The sequence below is a fragment of the Platichthys flesus genome, chromosome 19, assembly GCF_949316205.1.
Source record: "Platichthys flesus chromosome 19, fPlaFle2.1, whole genome shotgun sequence".
In the NCBI taxonomy this organism is placed as follows: Eukaryota; Metazoa; Chordata; class Actinopteri; order Pleuronectiformes; family Pleuronectidae; genus Platichthys; species Platichthys flesus.
Window position 1 is genome coordinate 20,097,464 of NC_084963.1, and position 18,186 is coordinate 20,115,649.

At 42.5% G+C, this 18,186-nt stretch overlaps 1 protein-coding gene across 7 annotated transcripts in view; it reads left to right on the forward strand.

Moving 5' to 3' along the window:
- LOC133974641 (uncharacterized) overlaps positions 1-5,095 on the forward strand; it is a 34,394-nt gene extending 29,299 nt beyond the window's left edge. For 3 of the 7 annotated variants that reach the window (XR_009924674.1, XR_009924673.1, XR_009924677.1), the window contains 6 exons: positions 29-197; positions 2,713-3,737; positions 3,845-3,956; positions 4,210-4,334; positions 4,413-4,617; positions 4,707-5,095. The gene's annotated coding sequence lies outside the window, so the exon portion shown is untranslated. The remainder of the gene's footprint in view (positions 1-28; positions 198-2,712; positions 3,738-3,844; positions 3,957-4,209; positions 4,335-4,412; positions 4,618-4,706) is intronic. The other 4 variants (XR_009924675.1, XR_009924672.1, XR_009924676.1 and 1 more) reach the window with 4 other exon arrangements.
- The last annotated feature ends 13,091 nt before the right edge of the window (positions 5,096-18,186 follow it).

Here is an 18,186-nt window from a genome sequence, read left to right on the forward strand (position 1 = left end):
TGCTCTCTCCCATGTATCTTTTTTGCAGGAACCTCCTGCTATACCTCAAGGCAGTTCATGCTCAGTGTAGACCGCGTAGTTGTGAATGACCAAATCCCGACATTCATAACTGCCATCTTATTGATGTTTGGAAGCTATTATTGTCTGAACATACACTATCCGGTGGATCTGGCCTCTACACTTGAGTTCCTTTAAAGGTAAAGAAATATACAGCAAGATTCAAGATTCAAGATTTTTATTTGTCAAATGCACAACAATAACATAAACCAGTCGCTGGCAGTGAAATGCTTGAGTCTCAGGCTCTCTTCTAACAATTCTCAAGTTATTACACACTATACAATAAAATAAGAGAAATAGTATAAAATAGAATATCAAAATAGGAAATAATGTATATATATCTAAATATATATGAACAGCTGAGGAGAAAATAAAACAACAGAAGTGCAAATTTGCAAATATGTCACGGTGCTAGTTTGATGGAGTTATTGCAGTTCAGAGAAGTTTAAAAGTCTTATGGCCTGGGGGATGAAACTGTCTCTGAGCCTGGTGGTGCAGGCCTGAATGCTGCGGTACCGTCGGCCAGATGGCAGCAGGCAAAAATGTCTTTAATAATCCGGCTGCTCTTCTTCCTGCACCGCTGGGTGTAGAGTTCCTCTATGGATGGTAGCGCTGTCCTGGTGATGTGCTGGGCAGACTTCACCACCCTCTGTAAAGCCTTACGGTTCAGGGCGGTGCAGCTGCCATACCAGGCGGTGATGCAGCCAGTCAGGATGCTCTCTATGGTGCATCTGTAGAAGTTGCAGAGAATCTTGGAGTCCATGTGGAGCTTCCGCAGCCTGCGGAGGAAGAAGAGCCGCTGTCTGGCCGTCTTTCTGATGGAGTCTGTGTGATGGGTCCAGGTCAGGTCATCAGTGATGTGGACCCCGAGGAACTTGAAGCTGCTGACTCGCTCCACCGTGGCCCCGTTGATGGAGAGGGGGGCGTGTTCTTCTCCTCGTCTCTTCCTGTAGTCCACGATCAGCTCCTTCATTTTGCTGACGTTGAGATGGAGGTTGTTGTCTAGGCACCAAGATGTCAGGGCTCTGACCTCCTCTCTGTAGGCCTTCTCATCGTCGCCGGTGATCAGGCCTATGACAGTGGTGTCATCAGCAAACTTAACGATGGTGATGGAGGTGTGGGTGGCCACGCAGTCATGCGTGAACAGGGAGTACAGAAGAGGACTGAGCACGCAGCCCTGGGGGGCCCCGGTGTTGAGAATCAGGGTGGAGGATGTGGTGCTGCCGATCCTCACCGCCTGTGGTCTACCCGTCAGGAAGTTCAGGATCCAATCACGGAGGGCGATGTTGAGCCCAAGGTCTCTGAGCTTGGTGACGAGCTTCAGGGGCACGATGGTGTTAAATGCTGAACTGTAGTCGATGAACAGCATTCTCACATATGTGTCCCTCTGGTCCAGGTGGGAGAGGGCAGTGTGGAGGGTGAGGGAGATGGCATCTGCAGTCAACCTATTTGACCTGTAGGCAAACTGAAGAGGGTCCAGAGAGTCAGGGAGGGAGGAGCAGATGAATGGTTGGACCAGCCGCTCGAAGCACTTCATGATGATGGAAGTGAGTGCTACTGGGCGGTAGTCGTTCAGGCAGAGGATTTTTGTTTTTTTGGGAACAGGGACAATGATGGTCTTCTTGAAGCATGCAGGGACCACATCTTCGACATCAGGTTGAAGATGTCTGTGAACACATCTGCCAGCTGATCTGTACACACCTTGAGAGCTCGGCCGGGGATCCCATCAGGTCCAGGTGCCTTGCGTGTGTTGATCCGGTTGAGGGATTTCCACACGTCTGCCCTGGATATGACTGGGGGGCAGCGGTCCTCCTGGGCCTTTTCGATCTCCGCAGCCGGGGAGTTACTCTCGAAGAGTGCATAAAAAGTGTTCAGATCCTCTGGGAGAGATGCAGACACCACATCAGCACTGCTGGTCTTGGCTTTGTAGTCTGTGATGGTTCTCAGTCCGGCCCGCATGTTCCTAGTGTTGGAGCCCTTGTAATGGGACTCCACTTTGTCCCTGTAGAGTGTCTTAGCACTCCGGAGCGCGTACCTGGATTCCTTGTATTCCTCCAGATCCCCCGAGATGAAGGCAGCATTCCATGCTTTGAGTTTAGCATGGACGTCACCATTTATCCAGGGCTTCTGGTTGGGAAATGTTTTTACTGTAATCCTGGGTACGACGTCATCGATGCATTTGCTAATGTAGCAGATGACCGCGTCCGTGTACTTGTACGTGTTGATGTCATCATCCTGGAACACGCACAACTCCGTTGTGCTGAAGCAGTCCTGAAGAGCCGAGTCTGATTGATCGGTCCACTGCTGGATGGTCCGAGTCACCGGTCTGTCACGCTTGAGTTTCTGCCTATAGGAAGGCAGCAGCAGGACTGAAACGTGATCTGATTTGCCGAATGGGGGGCAGGGGAGGGCCTTATACGCACCCCGGAAGGGAGTGTAAACATGATCCAGCGTGTTCGCTCCGCGCGTCGGGCAACTGATGTGCTGGAAGTATCTCGGCAGGACTTTCCTCATCTTGGCGTTGTTAAAATCCCCGGCCACGATAAACGCAGCCTCGGGCCGTGATGTGTCTGTCGTGTCATTCAGATGCATTTTCATGCTTTAAAACAAATCACTCTATATAATGGTTGATTATGAATTCTTGTGTTCAAAAAGGTGTTTCTTCCTCATCAACCCAGAGAAGGGCACGAAGGTTGAAACAAAGAAGTCAAGGAAGCAACTTTCGGTCAACCCAAGAGTCCTTACCCTCCTCTCAGATCTCTCTGATCATGAGGGGCGAGACATAGTTTAAAGAGACTTTCAAGTGAACTGTTCAGCTACAGTATCTGTATGGAACATTATGCACTTTACTGTACCTTAATTGTTATCCAGTGTTATTCAGAATAGTGTTTTTATATGTTTACAGTCGTTCTGAGTGCTTGAACAAGCCTGGTTGGTTTGGTTCATATAAATGTATGTGACCCGGCTTATTGTACTGTCAAGGACAGAGCAATATGTTACATTGAGGAAGGATTCCTACATGTCCTTTTGATTTATTTTTTTGTTGTTGCCAGAAACAACTTTCAAGATGTTAAGGTTCCTACTGTGTTTTAATAAGTAGGGTTGGTTTGTTTCTTTTAAAGTAATGTAAACTGGCGTATTGCACATTTTATTGGAATGAATAATTCCTAGTTATTACTTGAACAATAAGGTCAAGGCAACAACTGGGTTTATCTTTGTTTTTTACAGGCTGCTCTTTTGTTTTTTGTAAAATACTTTGTGTGGAAGACAGGCTTATTATATATATATATATATATATATATATATATATATATATATATATATATATATATAATATATTTTGCCAATAGCAGCTTTTCAGGGTATTATGTCAATCCAGTCAAGTTAATGAAACTGTGAAGAACATCTAAGCTTTGTTTGAGTGCTTTTGAGACACTTTACAGTAGGTGAAGGGCTTCTGAAATTGTTCAGTTCTTTGGATCTTCTTTGAGGTAAGTAAACTTAACTACTCTAACATATGAAGAGTAAATAATTGTAATAATTTGTACCCACTGACCTTGTATATATTGTCATGTCAAAGATATTAAGAGTTTCACTCCTGCCACCTTTCAGACATTGTATTAAAACTCCTGAGTGGTGTGAGGGAACAACATGCTGGCTTTTGGGACACCAAGGAAATGGTGAGTTTCTGATCCGAAACTAAAATTGGGGATGATGTGCAGCAAACGACCCAAGTTAGTATATGTTCCTCCATATATAACTATTATATGTCCTTACTTTCTTTCAGGTCGTATTACCTCTACCATTGGTTCTACTTCATTTGGACCTAAGCAACCTCTGAGCTGTTCCACCAGTCCACGCCTCTGATCAAATACCAGATTTATCAAGGATAAACAGTGGTAAGTTGTTGTACAAATTGTTGTTTGCTTTACTCTAGAATGTACCCTTTATATTAGACTATTTTATATTGAAATACTTTATATTTACATCGGGAGTGGGTACTCTCTTCAGAGGCAGTAATGTTTTTTACAATAGCCCGGACTGGACAAATTAAACACACTTTGAGATTTTGATAGCCACTGTTTAAATGCTATGCAAATTGTTGTATTAATAGTGTTGATATAACTATTATTGTTTGTTCGTCATCCACAGTGATGATGTAAAGACTTAATAAAAAGTTTCCTGAACATCATACCATGTCTGTATGTGACTGTACAACCTGCTGTCATGTCTGGACCCAATGACAAGGACACCAGTCTTATCGAGCCTAATTAGAGGTAAGCAGTGGTAAAGTTTATGGCTGCATGTTAAATATAACTATATTTCCAGTTGTCTGCTGTTTTAAATCTGAGTAGTCCAAATTCTTTTTGTGGCTGTGAGTCTATAGGTTGTCTATATGTAGAGCGTGGGAGAGCGTGGCCTAAGGGATAGAGCGGGTGTTCTGCAACAAGAAGGTTGCCGGTTTGAATCCCTCTCTTTCCCATCTGCATGCCTAAGTGCCCTTGGCAACGTACTGAACCCCTAAAATGGCCCCTCATAAATGCTGAGTGTTCTAAAAATGTAAGTCGCTTTAAATGACATGTAATGTAAGCAGCATGCTTAAGCACTGAATCAATCTAACTTTGGCTTTGTTTGTTTTCTGTCGGCAGAGAGGATATTGCCAGTGAACACCTGATGGACAACATGTCAATCATCAAGCAGAACTGGTGACAACAAATACTTCAAGTTCCAAAATCTTGGACACTCTATCCCATGTTGAGCCCCCTCTTCAGTCAGATCTGGCCTCAGCGAATCATTACTCCTGATTAACCATGGGCAAGTGACAATTTTTTCATAATGTTTATTCAGTCCACCATGGATTGTCCTTCATGTATATGGGCACACACGTTTTTTCTTTGAAGAGAACACTTCTTTGAGAATTTAATGAACAAAGTATTGAATCAGTTAAATCAGTTTTTCAAAGATAATATGTGAATGCACAGTTTCTGTCCCTTGGTTTACAGTGGCGCTGTATTTGTAATGCAATTTGTACTGTATTTTTTACAGGGAATTTCTGGCAACCACAGCTGCCAGTATTTTACCGTAAAATGTAACATTTGAATGAATGTACTGTAATTTGGTTCACAGTAATTTTTACTACTAAATAAACTGATCATAAACATGTTTGTGACAACTGTTTTTTTTCAAGAAAATAACCGTTCAGAGGTTTATATTACTAATAGTTTTTAAAGAAAATTACCGTAAAACAGGTTATTACAATTTTTCTAAGGAAAATTACCGTAAACAGGTTCATGTGACAATTGTTCATTTTAAAGAAAATTACCGTTTAGAGGTTTAAATTTAAACTATCATTTTTAAAGTAGATTGCCGTAGGCAGGTTTATTTTGCAACTCTTTTTTTAAGGAAAATTCCTGTAAACGGGATTACAGATTGATTTTTTTTTCCGGGTAAATTACTGTAAATCACAACAGTTCTCGATTGTGAAAATTACGGTTCTAATAAGACATGCTCTAATGTTGTATACATTTTCAGTTTATTTTTTACTGTGAATTTCTGGCAACCACAGCTGCCGGTATTTTACCGTAAAATGTACAAGTTTTTTTTAACAGTGTTTGCACCTTGCCATAGAACAAAACAAAATTAAATTAAACAAAGAAACAAATAATCAAACCAAATAATCTAAATGAAATCTAAAGTGGGAAACAACAGTTACGTAACTATTTTGCTGGAGGCAGCCCTATAAAACAAGCATGCTATAGTTAGGTCACACAATTTAAACACGTTTATCATAATATTTAAAAACATTTACAAACATAAAACACATCCTTATCTCGTACCTTTTAATTCATTAAAATAAAGCAGGGACAGCATGCATCCACAGCGACGCCGACACCGTCGCGCACACCGACACAGCTTCACGCTGGGCTCTAAAGACAAACTTTAATTAATATTTGCAGACGCTTTCTTTCGAATCTCCATTATCATTACATAACTTCCAGCAACTTACTGCGACAAACAATTTCGACCACACGTGCTGCGCTCACGTTAACCTTCCGCACAAACCCACAGGACCAGCAGCGGGGAAAGAGAGAGAGAGAGAGAGAGAGAGAGAGAGAGAGAGAGAGAGAGAGAGAGAGAGAGAGAGAGAGGAGGGGAGGAGAGTTAAGGTGTCCCTAAATAAAGTCCTCCGCCTCCCCGCAGTCTATAGGAGTTGCCGTCCTGTCAGGTGAATTAACACATCCAGAACGGGGAAAATGACACTGCTAAAAGTATAAAACTTTATAAGAATTGACCCGTTACACAAAGAACGTCACGAATATTAAATGATGAAGCTGACCAATGGGTTTCCACCGTGAGTCCTGCCTGAAACACGGCATCAAGCGTTGTGAAGAGAAAGTGAAACTTCACGGCAGTATTTATCCATTTAGAACATGTGTGGGCTAGTCGGTAAAGTGTCCGTCCTTCGAAAAAGAGACCTGGGTTTGAATCCCACTCTCTCCCAGCATTAAATTTCTTTTTTTTGGGAGAGGCGGTGGTCTAATGGTAGAAACTTGGACTATGGGCAGAAAAGGTCTCTGGTTCGTCTCTGGTTCGACTCCACGGAGAGACAACAAAAGACGAACCTGGATTGATCTGTCCAAAAATCCAAGAGTCTCCCTACCCTGTCTAGTGCCCCTGAGCAAGGCACCTTACTCCCCCAACATCTGCTCCCAGGGCGCTGTACATGGCTGCTCACTGCTCTGTGTGTCCTGCACCAGATGGGTTAAATGCAGAGGATACATTTACCTACCATTGCATGAGTGTGTTGTGCATGTCTGTGCATGTGTTTGGTATAAATAAACGAATCTTGATATACTTAATATACTTTATCAGACCGATTTCCTCACATCAGTGGATCCTTGCCTCCATTCTGGGATGTTATTTGGAAAGTTTCTTCATTTGTTGTAAGTGATCTCCTGTGCGCGCATGTGCGCACTACGCGTACTGTTCACACTGCAAGCCTAATTTCTATTTATAAATGGTCATGCAAAGAACGTCACGACTATTAAACTATATAGCTGACCAATGAGTTTCCACCGTGAGTCCTGGAAACCTCTGCACGCACTGCGCTCTGCTCGCCCAATTTCTATTTATGTAGTGATTTAAAATGGTTCAGAGATGACAGTTAATGTCAATTTGGTTCAACACGTATCCAGAATAAGACGGGACGGGAGGCTGAGATATCAGAAACAATGTATTTAATAGATGCAAATGATTTAAAACAGACTGCTCCAACAGCAAAGTGACAGGTACAAAGGTTGAAAGGCTGGCCTGGACTTGATATAAATGACAGCTTAAAAATAGAGAAATTAGAGGCTCCAGACCCAATTGTACAATGCTAAAATATCATGCATTAAAAACAAAACACAAGACACTCAAAAAAAATCACTGCAAGCGATATACAACAACAAAATTACAAAAGAGGGCCTCTACTTTATGGAGCCAATAATTCACCACCCTTCAAGCCACTACCACCGAATTGCACAATCCCAGTCAACCATATATTTAACCCTCAGCAAGGGTAAGGAAAAACTACTAAAAACCCTTTTAACTTTACCTTTTAAGGTACGTAGAAACCTCAGAGAGAGCCACATGTGAGGGATCCCTCTCCCAGGACGGACAGAAGTGCAATAGATGCCACGTATAGGAGAACGTCATCAATAATCAAAGTCTCTAGCAGCAATTGGTGAGGGTAGACATCCCGAAGGACAACCCCAACATGACATGCCAAGCAATCCCGCTGCAATCACAGTCCATGGTCAACAAACATCCAGACCACGATCAACCATCCATACCAGACGCCACTCCAGTCCTCAGTCACCATCTACCACCAGGACCCATCACGAGCCACCACCACGGCCCTGGTCCAGGGTCCGCCACCAGCACCACGATCAGCGCACATGACTCAGAATCCGCCACACTGGTTCCAACACCGCGACCCCCGGTGCACGATGCACAAACCGCAATCAATGGTGCGGCCACAGAGGCCCTTGATCTGCGGGTGATAAAGCAAAGGGATTCCGGGGAAGGGGGATAGGGATGTAGAAGAGGAAGGAGAAGCTGGAAAGAGAAGCTCCATGTGTCATGTATCATAAAATATTTATCAAAAAGGAAGGGGTTTTGAGCCTACTCTTAAACGAACAGATGGTGTCTCCCTCCCGAACTGAAAGTGGTAGATTATTCCACAGCAGAGGGGCTTGATGGGTAAAAGCTCTGGCTCCTACTCTACTTTTAGAGACTTTAGGGACGACAAGAAGCCCTGAATTCTGGGAGCGGAGTGCTCTAGTGGGTTTATAAGGTACTAACAGCTCTTTAACATAAAAAGGCGCTATATTGTTAAGGGCCTTGAAGGTGAGGAGGAGAATTTTAAATTCTATTCTAGATTTAACTGGAAGCCAGTGTAGCGATGCTAATACTGGAGAAATGTGCTCTCTTTTATTTGTTCTCGTCAGGACACGTGCTGCGGCATTTTGGACAAGCTGTAGAGTCTTTAACGACTTACTGCTGGAGCCTGATAATAATGAATTACAATAGTCCAGTCTTGGACTATTGTAATTAGTCCAATCAATGCTGCTAGAGACTTTGATTATTGATGATGTTCTCCTGCACGTGGCATCTATTGCACTTCTGTCCGTCCTGGGAGAGGGATCCCTCACATGTGGCTCTCTCTGAGGTTTCTACATATTTTTACCCTGTTAAAAGGTTTTTTTGTAGTTTTTCCTTACTCTTGCTGAGGGTTAAGGACAGAGGATGTCACACCCTGTTAAAGCCCTATGAGATGAATTGTAATTTGTGAATATGGGCTATACAAATAAAATTTGATTGATTGATTGATGTAACAAAGGTGTGGACTCGTTTTTCTGCATCTTTTTGTGAAAGGACATGTCAAATTTTTTAGATATTACGCAAGTGGAAAAAGGCAGTTTTAAGTGACTATTAAAGGATAAATCAGGATCGAAGATCACTCCCATGTTCCTGACTGTTTCATTGGAAGCAAGGGCAATGTCGTCTAGCGCAGCTATATCACTAGATAATGTATCTCTAAGGTGTTTGGGGCCAAGTATTATAACCTCTGTTTTGTCTGAGTTTAATAAGAGAAAATTGCGGGTCATCCAGGTTTTTATGTTCTTGAGACATGTTCGAAATTTAGTTTAAGTAATTGATTACTTTGTTCAGGTTTTATTGACAAGTATAACTTGGTGTCATCCGCATAGCAGTGGAAATTTACAGAGTGTGTCCTGATAATGTTTCCTAGTGTAAGCATATATAATGAGAATAAAGCCCTGTGGAACACCATGGTTAACTTTGGTGCGCACAGATGACTCCTCATTAATTTGCACGAATTGGGAGCGATCAGATAAATACAATTTGATGGTCAATTATGTTGAATGCTGCACTGAGATCTAACAGAACGAGGACAGACACAAGTCCCTGATCTGAGGCTATTAATAGATCATTAGTGACTTTTGCCAAGGCTGTCTCTGTACTGTGATTGGCTCTAAACCCCGACTGAAAGTCTTCATATATATTATTTTCCTGGAGAAACTCACACAGCTGATTGGCTACAACTTTTTCTAAGATTTTAGACATGAAGGGGAGATTAGATATTTGCCTGTAATTGGCTAAAACCTCTGTGTCTAGGGTGGGTTTTTTGAGTAGGGGTTTGATTACAGCTATTTTAAAAGACTGTGGTACATAACCTGATGATAATGACAGATTGATAATGTTACGTAACAAACTATCAATAAGGGGCAGAATTTCTTGTAGTAATTTTGTAGGAATGGGATCTAAGATACAGGTTGTTCGTTTAGAACCTGAGATTATTTTGGTAAACTGATTACGGGTGATCAGAGAGAAACTGTCTAAATAATGGGCAGGATTCTCAGCCGTTTCTGAGATCTCTGTTGTTGGGAGGATATTAGTGCCAATTGAGGGCAGGAGATGGTTGATTTTATTTCTAATAGTTTGAATTTTATCATTAAAAAAGATCATAAAGATATTGCTATTTAGGGATCGAGGAATACTGTGTTCGGTGGAGGTGTGACTCTCTGTCGGCCTGGCTACAGTGCTGGAGAGAAACCTGGGGTTGTTTTTATTCTCTTCTATTAGTTTTGAATAGCTTTGTGGAGAGCCTTTTTACATCTGATCCTAATATTTTACTTAATGGGTTCAATAATACCTGTCAAACCACACTGGAAATCACAGCCTCCATTAAAACAATAATGAAATCCCCTATTAACATCTCTCCATGGGTTGATGACAGGCTACGAGAACTTAAAAGGCTGTGCAGAAAAAATTAACGAAAGTGGAAAAAGACCAAACTGCATGTCCACTACCTTAAAATGAAAGAACTCTTAACTTCCTATAATGAAAAAATAAAAATTGCAAGAGCCAACTATTTATTGAAACTAATCACTAGCAATTACCATAATAACAAGAAAAGTTTTTATCCTTAAGTGCTTGCTCATTGTGGGAACTGTTGGGTTTCTCTATAAACTTAAGATCTTGAGCCAGTTATTTTATGATTTGGCTCTTAAATTAATTATTGCCATGGACTTTTGTGTGAATCATGCTGTTACCTCGTTTAGATAAGTGCTACACAAATAAAGTTGTCATTACTATTATTATTATTATGACCCAACTGACATATTGTTAAATATAGGCCTACTCAATTCTAAACAGACACATCACCTGTTTTTTAAACCCCTAATATTAACATAATTTAGCTGTATTTGTATATATTATTATCTGTAAAGTATAACATATAAATTTGTAAAATTTTATACAGTTTCATTCTGTTTAACAATGTCATGTTGTAATTTGAACTGTATTGTATTGCTTTTAGTATTACAGTTTTTCTTTGTTTAAACTACAGTAATCTGTAAATTCTACATTTTTGCTACATTATAGCAAAAATACATTATAGCAAAAATGCCTAAAAATGTCCCACACGTTTTGTAAGGGAAAAATACAATACATGGTAGAAATAATTCTCCAGCACCAGCCAAGCCTGGGGACCCACTCTGAAGCCCCATCCTGAGTGATGAAAAATGCCTAGAAATGTCTCTATCTTTGTGTTAGGTAAAAAGAAATAAAAAATACATGGGACACTTTAGGCACTTTGTAGTATAGCAAAAATGCCTAGAAATGTCCCACACGTTTTGTTAGGAAAAAATACAATACATGGGAGAAAAAAATCTCCAGCACCAGCCAAGTCTGGGGAGCCACTCTAAAGCCCATCCCTGAGTGCTGAAAAATGCCTAGAAATAGCTCACTCTTTGTGTTATGTAAAAAAATACATGGGGCACAGTAGGCACTTTACAGTATAGCAAAAATGCCTACAAATGTCCCAAATGTTTTTTCTGGGAAAAATACAATACATGGTAGAAAAAATTCTCCAGCACCAGCCAAGCCCGGGGACCCACTCTAAAGCCCCACCTGTGTGCTGAAAATGATTAGAAATGTCTTCCTCTTGGTGTTATGTAAAAAAATGACACTGGACACTTGTAGGCACTTAACATTATAGCAAAAATGCCTAGAAATATCCCACACGTTTGGTTAGGTAAAAATACAATACATTGGAGACAAAATTCTCCAGCACCAGCCAAGCCCGGGGACCCACATTGAAGCCCCACCCTGAGTGATGAAAAATGCCTAGAGATGTCTCATTCTTTGTGTTAGGTAAAAAAAAAAGTAAAAAATACATGGGACACTTGTAGGCACTTCACATTATAGCAAAAATGGCTAGAAATGTCCCAAATGTTTTGTTAGGGAAAATACAATACATGGTAGAAAAAATTCTCCAGCACCAGCCAAGCCCGGGGACCCACTCTAAAGACGTCAGATGACATAAATCCTTCTGGTTTTCTTTAACCAGAAGGATTTATGTCATCTGACCTTTTACTTTTACTGCCTTCTTTTGCTCTCTCACTCAGTCCTTCCCCTCCTACTCACAAAGCCGTTAACCACCTTGACTATATTTTCACCAGAAACTGTTCAACACCTAACCTCACTGTAACCCCACTTCATGTCTCCGACAACTTCTTTAACTCCTACACTCTCCCACTATCTCAAACTGACAACCCTACCACATCAACAGAGTCTGTACCTGTCCGTCGCAACATTCGTTCCCTCTCTCCTGCCTCTCTAACCTCCTCTGTTTTATCAGCCCTCCCTTCCACTGACTCTTTCTCACTCATGCATCCTAACTCTGCCAGACATTCTTCTTTCTATTCTGTCCTCCTCTCTTGACTATCTCTGTCCTCTTACATCACGACAGGTCCACAAGTCCTCCCCTGCTCCGTGGTTGTCTGACTCGGTGCGTGCCGACAGAGCCACTATGCGAGCATCGGAAAGGAAATGGCGAAAAATCTAAACAACTGGACGACCTGCTCGTTTATCAGTCTCTTCTCTCCTCTTTCTCTGGCTCTATTTCAGAATTAGAATCTGAATTATTTTATTTGCCAAGTATGTTTGCACATACAGGAAATTGCTTTGGTGTCGTTCGTTGGTGCACTCAACATAAAACAACAATATAGAACAAAATATATATAGTAACAGAGTTATGGGCACGTGCAGTGCTAAGGTGCAGAGATTGGTGATAGTTCCAGTTATATATCAATTATAAATTATATGCGGGGGGGCGCAGCGTCAGTGTGATGCAGAGTCAGTGTGATGCAGGGGGCTTGTTTGCAGAGGTGTAAAGTAACGAATTACATTTACTCACGTTACTGTAATTGAGTAGTTTTTTGTGTACTCTGTAATTTTTTGAGTAGCTTTTGAAAGGGGTAATTTTACTTTTACTTAAGTAGATTTTGACTGAAGTATTGTACTTCGCTACATTGGAAATTACATCCGTTACTGAGTAAAAAAGAAACATAGTTCAAGGCGCAAGGCAATTCTCACTGCAGTGATAGATGCTGCATAGAGTGGATGATGTTCCCTCGCTTGCACGTTCAACATATGAAAACTGATTGTAAAGTTCACTGTTCGCGAAAAATATGCGCGACATGCACGGCACTGCACAGGGAGCCACTGCAGAGCCGCGGGTTAACGACTCCTGGCTACGGCGAAAGAGTGATTTGTCTACTGCTCCGCCGTTAAAGAGATGCGGACGTCAAAACATTACTTCGGCTATAATATTAGTTCCGCCTCGCATTTTCCCCTCCCGGTCGCTCACGCACATGTTATGCCTCCGCGCAGTTTGAGAATCACTGCGCTAGCACATTTGGCGCTCAATGTAAGGTTCACTCCTGGCGGCGGCGCCCCCCCCCCCTCCCCAAGACTGCATTTCTTTTCAAATAAACCCAACAACGATCTAAACGACATGGTGCAAGCATTCGATTTAGACAGCGTCTCTCCTTAGGAGAAGGAAAACATTCCGTAACGTTTTAGTTAGACTTCAGATAATATGAACGTGTTCACGTTCAAATTCATTATCTGTCGTGTTCTTTTGATCTCGTTGATGCACAACACCTGAAACTCAACAGCCTACCTGCCTTGGCCACCTCAAGCGACTCTTCAGCTGTGCTGGATTGCTGTTCACTGCAAAGCGAGCCCGGATGAGATCTACTCACCTGGCAAATCAGCTGCTGCTCAAACTCAACAAGAAGTTTGTAGACTAGTGCTCTAAAGGTGGACCAGAGTTTAACCAAAAGTTGAAATATACAGTGGGACAGCGGCATTTTAACTTTTTATTTTAGCCGTCATGTGGTTCATGTCTTGAAATGTTCTCCCAAAAGTTCTTAAATGTTGTGTGGACATGTTAAATGTTTAATGTTTGACATGTTTAATGTCATTGCACTTATATTTGTTAAGATTCCCCTTTAATTAAAAATAACTGTTTTTGGATTGGATTTATGACCCCATGTCCTTTTTTGCACTGTATAGGAGGGGCCCCCATCAAGTTGTTGGAAGTAACTAAGTAACTTTTACTTAAAGTACATTTAAAATGAACTACTTTTTACTTTTACTTGAGTAGAATTTTAGTTGGGTACTTTTACTTTTACTTGAGTACAATATTTCAGTACTTTTTACACCTCTGCTTGTTTGTGAGCCCCACTGCCATGGGGAAATTATAGTGCAATTATAGTCTTGCAGTGGAATCTGAAAGACTCCACTGTTTTAACTGGGGAGTCGCACATGGTGAGGGGGGCTGGTTGGGCTGGGCTCCTCCTGAAGTCTGCTACCATCTCTACAGTTTTCAAAGCATTCAGCTCCAGGTGTTTTTGGCTGCACCAGGAAGCCAGGCTGTTAACTTTCTCCATGTAGGCGGCCTCGTCCCCCTTGACCCCATCCCTTCTCACATTCTCCAGTCTATTGCTCCTGATCTTCCTTTTCTTACCCATCTTATCAACACTTCCCTGTCAACTGGCTGTTTCCCTAATCCTCTGAAGGAGGCAAGAGTAAAACCTCTCCTGAAGAAACCCACCCTTCGACCCGTCTGAAGTAAATAACTAAAGACCTGTCTCTCTTCTTCCCTTTGTATCCAAAACTCTTGAGCGCGCTATCTTTAATCAACTCTCCTCCTATCTTTACCACAATAATCTTCTTGACCCTCTGGTTTCAAGGCAGGTCACTCAACCGAGAACGCCCTCCTTGCTGTCTCTGAGCAACTTCACACTGCTAGAGTAGCCTCTCTCTCCTCTGTCCCCATCCTTCTAGACTTCTCTGCTGCGTTTGACACAGTGAACCACCAGATCCTTATTTCCTCCCTTCAGGACCTGGGTGTCTCAGGCTCTGCTGTCTCCCTTCTCTCTTCCTACCTCATGAACGCACTTATCGGGTAACTTGGAGAGGATCTGTGTCTGAACCTTGTCCTCTCACTACTGGGGTCCCTCAAGGTTCTGTCCTGGGTCCTCTCCTCTTCTCTTTGGACACAAACTCTCTCGGCTCTGATATTCACTAACATGGCTTTTCCTACCATTGCTATGCTGATGATACCCAACTAATTCTGTCTTTTCCCCAATATGAAACACAGGTAGCAGCACGAATCTCTGCCTGACTGACATCTCTCAGTGGAGGTCTGCACACCACCTGAAAGTTAACCTTGACAAGACTGAACTACTTTTCCTTCCAGGTAAAGACTTTCCCAACGACGACCTGACTATTAACTTTGACAACTCCGTGTTAACCCCCACTCAGACTTCTAGGAACCTGGGTGTGACACTCGATAGCCAACTCTCCCTTACTGCCAACATTACTGCAGCAACACGGTCCTGTAGATTCATGCTGTACAACATCAGGAGAATATGCCCCCTTCTCACTCAGAAGGCGGTGCAGGTTCTGGTCCAGGCTCCGGTCATCCCACGCCTAGACTACTGTAACTCCCTCCTGGCTGGACTACCTCCTACTGCCATCCGACCTCTGCAGCTCATCCAGAATGCAGCAACTCGACTGGTTTTTAACCAACCTAAATTCACTCACACTAATCCGCTACCTTCACTGGCTACCAGTGGCTGTCCGCATCCGGTTCAAAACACTAGTACTTGCGTACCATGCTGCGAACGTATCAGGTCCAGTCTACATCCAGGACATGGTCAAACGTCACACCCCAGCACGTTCACTCCGCTCTGCTTCGGCTAATCTGCCTGTTGCTCCCTCACTAAACACTCACAAAATCACGACTTCTTGCTTTCCTGGCTCCTAAATGGTGGAATGAGCTCCCCATCAACATCCGGTCATCAGAAAATGTACACGTCTTACGCCGAAAACTAAAAACACACCTCTTCCGTCTATATCTTGAATAAAAAAAAATTAAAAAATACTAATAACTTTTTGAAACTAACACTTTAGTAGCACTTAAATGGCACTTACTTATAGCACTTTGTAGTTTTGCTTTAGTTAGAAGAAATTGTACTTTCTTGATTCTTGTCGTCCTGGGTCTGTACCCTCGGGGTTGAATGCACTTACTGTAAGTCTCTTTGGATAAAAGCGTCAGCTAAATGAAATGTAATGTAGATGCTGCATAGAGTGGATGACGTTCCCTGACGAGCATGTTCAACATATGAGAACTGATCATAAAGTTCATTGTTCGCGAAAAATATGTGCGACATGCACAACACTGCACAGGGAGCCACTGCAGAGGGGCTGAAGAGCCGCGGGTTGCCGACCCCTGGCTACGGCGAAAGAGGGATTTGTTAACTGCTCTGCAGTTAAAGAGATGCGGACGTCAAAACATTAGTTCGGCTATAATATTAGTTCATCCTCGCAATTTCCCCTCCCGGTCGCGCACCCCACCTGTTATGCCTCCTCGCCCCAGCGGCGTGGCGCACCACATAGTTTGAGAATCACTGCCCTACATCGCGGACATAATGCGGGCACTGAGCAGCGACACGGTGCAGCGTCTCTCCTCAGGAGAAGGAAAACATTTAAAGATTAAGATTAAGATCCATTTATTCATCCCAAACACAGACATGCAAAAGCACACTCATGCAGGTAGGGAAATTTTATCTCTGCTTTTTACCCATTTGGTGCAGGACACACAGAGCAGTGAGCGACCATGTACGGCGCTCGGGGAGCAGATGTTGGGGGAGTAAGGTGCCTTGCTCAGGGGCACTAGACAGGGTAGGGAGACTCTTGGATTTTTGGACATATCAATCCAGGTTCGTCTTTTTGTTGTCTCTCCGTGGAGTCGAACCAGAGACCTTCTCTGCCCATAGTCCAAGTTTCTGCCACTAGACCACCGCCGTAATCTTTTAGCTAGACCTCAGATATTCTGAACGTGTTTACCGTTCAAATTCATTATTTTACATTAAGTTGCGTTCAGTTCAACGTTTAACGTGTTCAATGAAAGCGTTCTTTTGAACTCATTCATGTACAACGCCTGAAACTCAATACTGGCCTACCTGCCTCGGCCGCCTGCGAGCGACTCTTCAGCTGTGCTGGATTGCTGTTCACTGCAAAGCAAGCCCGGATGAGCTCTACTCACCTTGAAAATCAGCTGCTGCTCTTACTCAACAAGAAGTTTGTAGACTAGTGCTATAAAGGTGGCCCAAAGTTTAACCAAAAGTTTACATATACAGTGGGACAGCGTCATTTTAACTTTTTATTTTAGCTGTCATGTGGTTCATGTCTTGACATATCCTCCCAAAACTTCTTAAATGTTGTGTTGTGTTAAATGTTTGAAATGTTTAATGTCATTGAACTTATATTTGTAAAGATTCTTCTTTAATTAAAAATAACCGTTTTTGGATTTATGACCCCTTTTCCTTTTTTGCACTGTATAGGAGCGGCCCCCATCAAGTTGTTGGAGGTACCTTAGTAACTTTTACTTAGAGTACATTTTAAATTAACTTCTTTTTACTTTTACTTGACTAGATTTTTAGATGGGTACTTTTACTTGTACTTAAGTGAAATTTCATCAAGTAAAGCTACTTTCGCTACTCCCCTCTGTTACGGACAGACGGACGGACGGACAGGACAGACTAAATTTCATTTATGGTTCTCCAAAGGCTGTGGCTGCTGAAAACAATTCACCGCCAGAACAGTAGTTGGCAGCACGGTTTTTTAGCCTCTGGTGGAAACCAACAGGCTGTAGCGGCGAACTACAAACTGGCATCCTGCACGTAGTCCGGCATTGTGTCTGAGGTGTGCAAGGGCATTGTGGACAGCTCTACAGCCAGACTACCTACCCTGTCCCTCAACCAGCCTGTTGACAGCGATAGCTGAAGACTTTTGGCGCCTCTTGATGAAACAGGAAGTGTGATGTATGGAAATGTGAGATAACGGAAATGATGTCGTTAGCGGACCAATCACAGCCAAGAGGTATCCGTAGGCTCTCCGACTTTCCGACATATAGTAAGAAAAATCAGAGGTGTACGTAGAGTGCGTTCCACGTCGGAGAAGGCGTTCCAATGTGTCCGTCTCTGTCAAAATGGAGTAGCATATATCTGCCTTTACCCAGAAAGTGCGGCCATTGAGGTAGGATGAGAGCAGGTCTGTAGTTGTTTACTTCAGACGGGTTGAGGGTGGGTTTCTTCTCTCATTTTCTAACTCTCTTCACGAGAGGATTTACTCTTATTTACAATGTAGTTATAGAAGGAGGCTAAGAAAAAGAGGAGCGCATGTCTTCTATTTTTTTTGTAAAGT